This window comes from Mastigoproctus giganteus, chromosome 11, assembly GCF_048544385.1.
Source record: "Mastigoproctus giganteus isolate SK-2022 chromosome 11, ASM4854438v1, whole genome shotgun sequence".
Classification (NCBI taxonomy): Eukaryota; Metazoa; Arthropoda; class Arachnida; order Uropygi; family Thelyphonidae; genus Mastigoproctus; species Mastigoproctus giganteus.
The window spans coordinates 28,551,203-28,557,326 of record NC_143585.1 but is presented as its reverse complement, the minus strand read 5'-3'; positions in this window follow the sequence as shown (position 1 = coordinate 28,557,326).

Here is a 6,124-nt window from a genome sequence, read left to right as displayed (position 1 = left end):
ATGAAAGGAATTATTTTCGGATTAACAGCAGACAAGATGGAAGCTGCTGCAGGCTGGCCGCATTAATCACCTGGAGGTTTTGTCTCCCGCCATTATTTACCGAACCTTGCTCCTAATGACTTTCGGCTATTGAGAGACGCCGTTTCCCAACCAAGCTGCATTACTTCCTTTACTACCCATATTCTTTTTTTTTTTTTTAATGGGTATAATTTTTTGAAGGTAAACATAGTGGTTCAACTTCTTTGGGTTATTAATAACTTGGCATTTTCCCGTATCTTTGAATGTAATAATTAACGGCGCTGAGAAACATACTGTCAGATCCGCATGACCACATCATTTACCAACTGGTGACCTTAATATAGGAGGCCCTAAAGAGGGAAATTAATTAAGGGAAAAAATAAATGCAGCACACTTTTGTTTTTTTGAGGAGAGGGACAATAATCATCCGTACATTTCTCAAATTTTATCTTAAAATCACATGTATATTCACTTCTGGTTTCAAGGATATTTCCTTTTAGACACTCATTTATACGAGGGGGTGATCATTTAATTCGCGGACTGATGCAAGGCCTTATCTTAATTGTCATCATCTGAATCTTCTGTGGATTTTTCCTTCTCAAAATACCCTTCCTTGAATTTTAAACACTTTGGTTACCGTCGTACCCACGCATTAAGTGCCTCTTGCAAGCCATTTTTCGAAAGACTGCGAAGTGCTTCTGTTGCCTGAATAAAAGGGATGTGGCAGAACCTTGGCACCTATGGCAGTGATCATTACCTGCACAATATTAGCCATTTGGGACCTGGCATTGACTTGATGGAGAAACTCTTTAACTGTTTTCGATGTATTTAAGCCCCGTCTGACACAATAATGAATCACATATCGCTATTCAATCTGTACGTCCGACATGGTACTTGCTTCAAAATGGTTATGAAGTCGGTCTCAGGTGAGAGTAGCATGGTTTTTTCCTCTCTGAAACTCGTGTTTTTCATCCAGCAAACAGAAAATCGACAGCAGAACACACACACACAATTTACAGATAATAAATTGTGTGTGTTGATCCTAAAACCGCACTACAACAACATTTATGAGTTTCCTTTGCGCTTAATTTTCGGATCGTGTTCTGCAATATGTGGAAACATAACTAAAAACGTTTCTCAGAAACATTTCTTTGTTACTTTGATGTATGTATATTTTTAGGTTGGGATGATGTATCTTGGCAACAAAGCTACGCACGTGTAGTTTTCGTTGTCAGAATGCTCCACTGATTTCTCATTACAGTTCCTGGTGAGATGCAATCTGTTTAATATATTGTATATTTTGTGATTTTATTTATTCTGTGCATAAATATGTAGTTTCTTCGGTGAGAAAGAGAATTTATTTTATTTTTAATATTTAATAGATAACAATTGAGGTGTTTGTGTTAGAATGCCGGTTTTGATGTATGGAAAATAAATATCTTTTCCTTGTCATAAGTTGCAATATCACTGCCAATCACTTGGAGTTAGCGCTTTTCTAGGATTTTCGATGACGTCAGTAGGATATTTCACAGTAGCGTGCCTTATGTTAATATTATGAATTTTGCTGGAGATGTTGTTGTTGTAATAGGTTTTAGGAGCATCAGCGACTAAGGCCATATTGCTCCGTGTCTATTGTCTGCAAATTGCGTGTCTTCTGTGGTCGATTTTCTGTTTGCTGGAGGAAAAACCATTTATCCTCGCCTGAGATCGACTAACTCAGGTCTCTTCCACCCTGTGTGGGGAGGACAGCAATCCTACCAACTGTGCTACACACGAGGGGGACTTGAGATATACGAATTTAAGAATATGAAAGAAATTAAAGTTGGTAAAATGATATTAAATATTTAGGGACTTACCAATTAATTTTTCTTCCATTAGCTCATTATGGCAGTTATTTTGCAATCGCCCATATGATTATTAATCGCTCGAAAAAATATAATTTTGATGTTTAACATGAATTGTTCATATTAGGGAAGGCAATGACTGATTTTTCTTTCTCTTATTTCAGTTCACAAGATAGTTCCAGTACAATGAATAAGTTTTCTCTGATGGAAGACTTGATATGATCTTAAAAGGAGAAAGACCTTTTTGGGAGTTTTCTCAAGCAGTTAGTCAGTAACATTCGGAAGTTGCACAGTCTTCGCTAAAGGAAACTGAATATATTGCGAAGCAATACTTTTGCCCACAAAGTTGGTGGATCATTGGAGAGACTTTCCACTTCTCTGACCCATTAATTGTTTTGTTGTTCTGTTTATGTTCCAAAGCAACTAAGGCTATGCGGCGTCAGTGTATTGTTTCTGTAAATTACGTGTAAAAATTCTAGCTTTCGAAGACCGATTAACTCGGCCACGGTGTAGAAAAGCCTTTAAAAATTCCTCCCACCTTGACGGGAATTGATCATTATCAAGCCAACGTATAATCGGGCAACTACTGTCATCAAAGTGACTCGAACCGATCGAAAAGAACTATGTCTGATAACTAGAGGAATGATCCGTATATTACGTCCCACAACTTTTAGATGGGACTGTTTCAGTTATATCATTTCTAATTTTATTTTGTGCACAGCTTAAAGCTGTTCTTCGGGTCATTGTCTAGTTATAATATAAAATTTCTTCTACAAAGTCGAGATCCAGAGTATATTGCCTCATGTTCAAGAATATTTTTAAAGCCTTCTTTTCTTAAAATTCCTTCCATTCTATACAATGTCATCTATCAATCCCAGAAGATAATGGAACCACCACCGTGCATCTACTATCTTATATGCCTGACTGCAGGCACTAAACAATGTGGTACTATTTTTTTCTTCAGTTGATCGTCTCACATAAACTCTACGCCTGGATTTAAAAATTTAACACTTGGATTCATTCGTACGTTTTTCCACTTTTTTAATTGTCCAATGTTGATGGCTCTTTGGCCAAGTCAGCGGTTTTCCGGTTTTAATAATGATTTTCGTGACCGCTACAAGACCATGAAGTCCTGCTTGTTTATGACGAAGTTTTACAGTGACTGCAGACACGGAATTTCTCTTCCTATTGAACTCAGGTCGGATTTCAGGTGCAGTAAGTCATCGATTGCGTTTAGGAATCAGTGTTATGGGCTTATCTTGTACTTCCGTTGTTAAGCGACCGTGTTAAGCGCGGTCGTCCTAATCGTGGTTTGTCTTTTAAACTGCCAGTCTCCTTGAATCGTCGAATAGTGGTGTGTACTCCTTTGAAAGAAGCACCTAGTTTTTTGCCAATACTCCTCATGTAATAACTTTCTTTATACAGTATAGAGTTATAATAGCACTTCCTTTTTAAACATTGAGTTCCTTATTTCTCGCCATGGTTATTACGAAACACATAAAACTGATACCAAACACTCTTTCTGAATGATGGGTGTTCCATTTTATAAGATACAGCTCTTATTTCTCAATTTATATTATAACACTCTAGCATCATCTATAATATTAAAATCTATAATCATCTTCTATAATATTAAAAAATACTTCCACTTTCTAGAATATTTCAGAAGCATTTACAACGTTGAGGAATCTTCTATTATGCATTCAGGAGTCTTCAACACCTTTCTGGAATATTCTCGAATATCTAGAAATTTTTTAATTGTTTAAGTTTTTTTTTATTTTTATACATAACAGAACGTATTTTAATAACAATTGGTAAAAAGTTGGTCCTTTTTTAATAAAAACTTTGAAAAATTAAGAAGTGATTCCAACCTTTTTAGGCAGGAGTGTATATATAAACAGCAATTCCAATGCGTCTACAACTTCTGGTGGGTTTCTTTTGGAATTAATAGTTCCTGTGTAGCCTTCTGAATAATTTAATCGTTTGTTGCAGATCTGTGACCTTTCAATATGGTTTTTAAGCTTGGGAGACAAAAATAAACCGTAAGTAGCCAAATCCGATGAGTATGGCAGTGGGGACTACAACGATGGAGTGCTTCGCAAAATATTCTTGAATGGAGAGTGCCGAGTGTGTAGGGGAGCTGTCTTGATGCAAGCACCAATTCCCTGAAGGGCACGTGTCCGATAGTTTTCTCTGCATAGCGTTGTGCAATTGCAGTAGTTGTTGTTGTAGGGTTTTAGGAGCATCAGCGACTATGACCATATTGCTCTGTGTATATTGTCTGTAAATTGCGTGTGTTCCGATTTTTCTGTTTGCTGGGCGAAAAACCCGAGTTTCCAGGAACAAAAACCATGCTACCCTCGCCTGAGACCGACTAACTTAGTCACGTTGTGAAAAAAGGCCCATAAAAATTCCTCACGTCATCAAACTCGACCTCAGATCTTTTCCACCCGGTGTGGGGAGGACGGCAATTCTACCAACTGTGCTACCCATGAGAGCAAAGAAAGAAGGAAGATTGCAAGAGTGAGTTTATGAGTTAAAAAAATTAAGTATCAGTTATAGTTTTTAAATAAAAATATTTCTTTATACCATGATTACATGCTCTCTGTGTTTTGTCAGTGTCTTTTCCTTAATGGCAATCTCTGTCTGCTTTCAATCCTCTGGCATTGTCACGGTTATAAGTACGCCTCCATTATCATATTCAGCTGAGTATTGAAATTAAATTGTATAACTATCATATATAGAAGAAACCAGACAATGGGACAATGAATTGTGACGCAAATGGATGAATGGAAACCAGGAAGAGTAAATCTCTGAAAACTACAAATAAACACTTTCAAGGAAAAAACTATTCTATGGGACCTGCCAAGTTGCCGGTGTTGTTCGAGAGTGGTTTGCCTAACACTAAAGTGACTTCCAGGAAACTGGAACGTCCAGTGATTTCCAAGAAAGTGCTATCTTGGCCGCTGATTCGCAGTATATGAATCACTTAGAACATCTCTGAGATAATGTGATCACCAGAGTCTGGGTTTGGATTCCCCACCACGAACTGACGCAACGTTTGGAAGCCTTATAGAGTCCATGTCCTGCCGTGTGGAGGCGGTACATACTATTAGGTAGGTAGTTGTAGTGTTTTTGACTAAACAGCTATGTCATATGGTCTAAAGTTCGATAAATATTCTCGTTGACACAGACCAGGCAGGAAATGTATATGATATTTTTTTAATAGTTGTTGTTGTTATTGGATTTTAGGAGCATCGGCCTCCGTGTATATTGTCTGTAAATGCTTGTTCTGAGGTCGATTTTCTGTTTGCTGGATGAAAAACCCGAGTTTTTGGAGGAAAAATCATGCTACCCTCGCCTGAGACCGACTAACTCAGCCACGTTGTGAAAACGGCCCATAAAAATTCCTCCCGTCGTCGACGGGATTTGAACTCAAGCTTTTTCCAATCGGTGTGGGGAGGACGGCGATCCTAACAGGAAAGGGGGGAAAATGCCAAAAGAGATTGTAACGGTATGTTTCTTCGCAGGTTTAGTGTTTTTCTAGAAATGAAAAATTAGAGTGAATGAAGTAATTTTTTTTTCAGAAAAGAAAACACGAGAACTCAAGTGAGACGATGTCTCCTTGAGTGGCTAAAGCTGTCACAAATTAAAATAAAATTTAGAGAGAGAGTAAACTGGGATAAAGTGATGGTAGCCTAATGAAGAATAAATGAAAATAGGTGAAAAAGAATATAAAAGGAATTCGGTGGCCGATACTCCAACTTTTCAAGAGGGAGTCACAAGGCACTCCAATGGGCGAAGGACGTAGTGTTTCACCAATAACCTCTCCATCCAGAAGAGTCTGAGTTGGGCGGTTGTAGTCCCGACACTACGAAACCAATAAGCAGTCACTGTTCTCACAAGCGAAGAGCTCGAAGTGGTAAAAAATGAAATAGAAATTGAGCGAACAGAATATATTCAGAGACAATAAAATATTTGGCATTTCAAACTTAAAAAATTAAAATTTGCCTCATAATTACACAGTATGAATATATTAAAAAAGAAATTAATTTTGGAGAAGGAACCAAAAATTTAGAATATGTTGATATTACCCGTGTAGAATAAAAGCAGCAAAGTAACTTAAACGAAAAGGCAAGGATAACGAATTCTGATATAGTGATGGTTGGCTGATGTAAGGTTTTAGGCACATCAGCAACATATGAGGACTCATATGAAGCCATATGAGGACTTTTTGATCAGAGATATTGTAGTGTGATCTC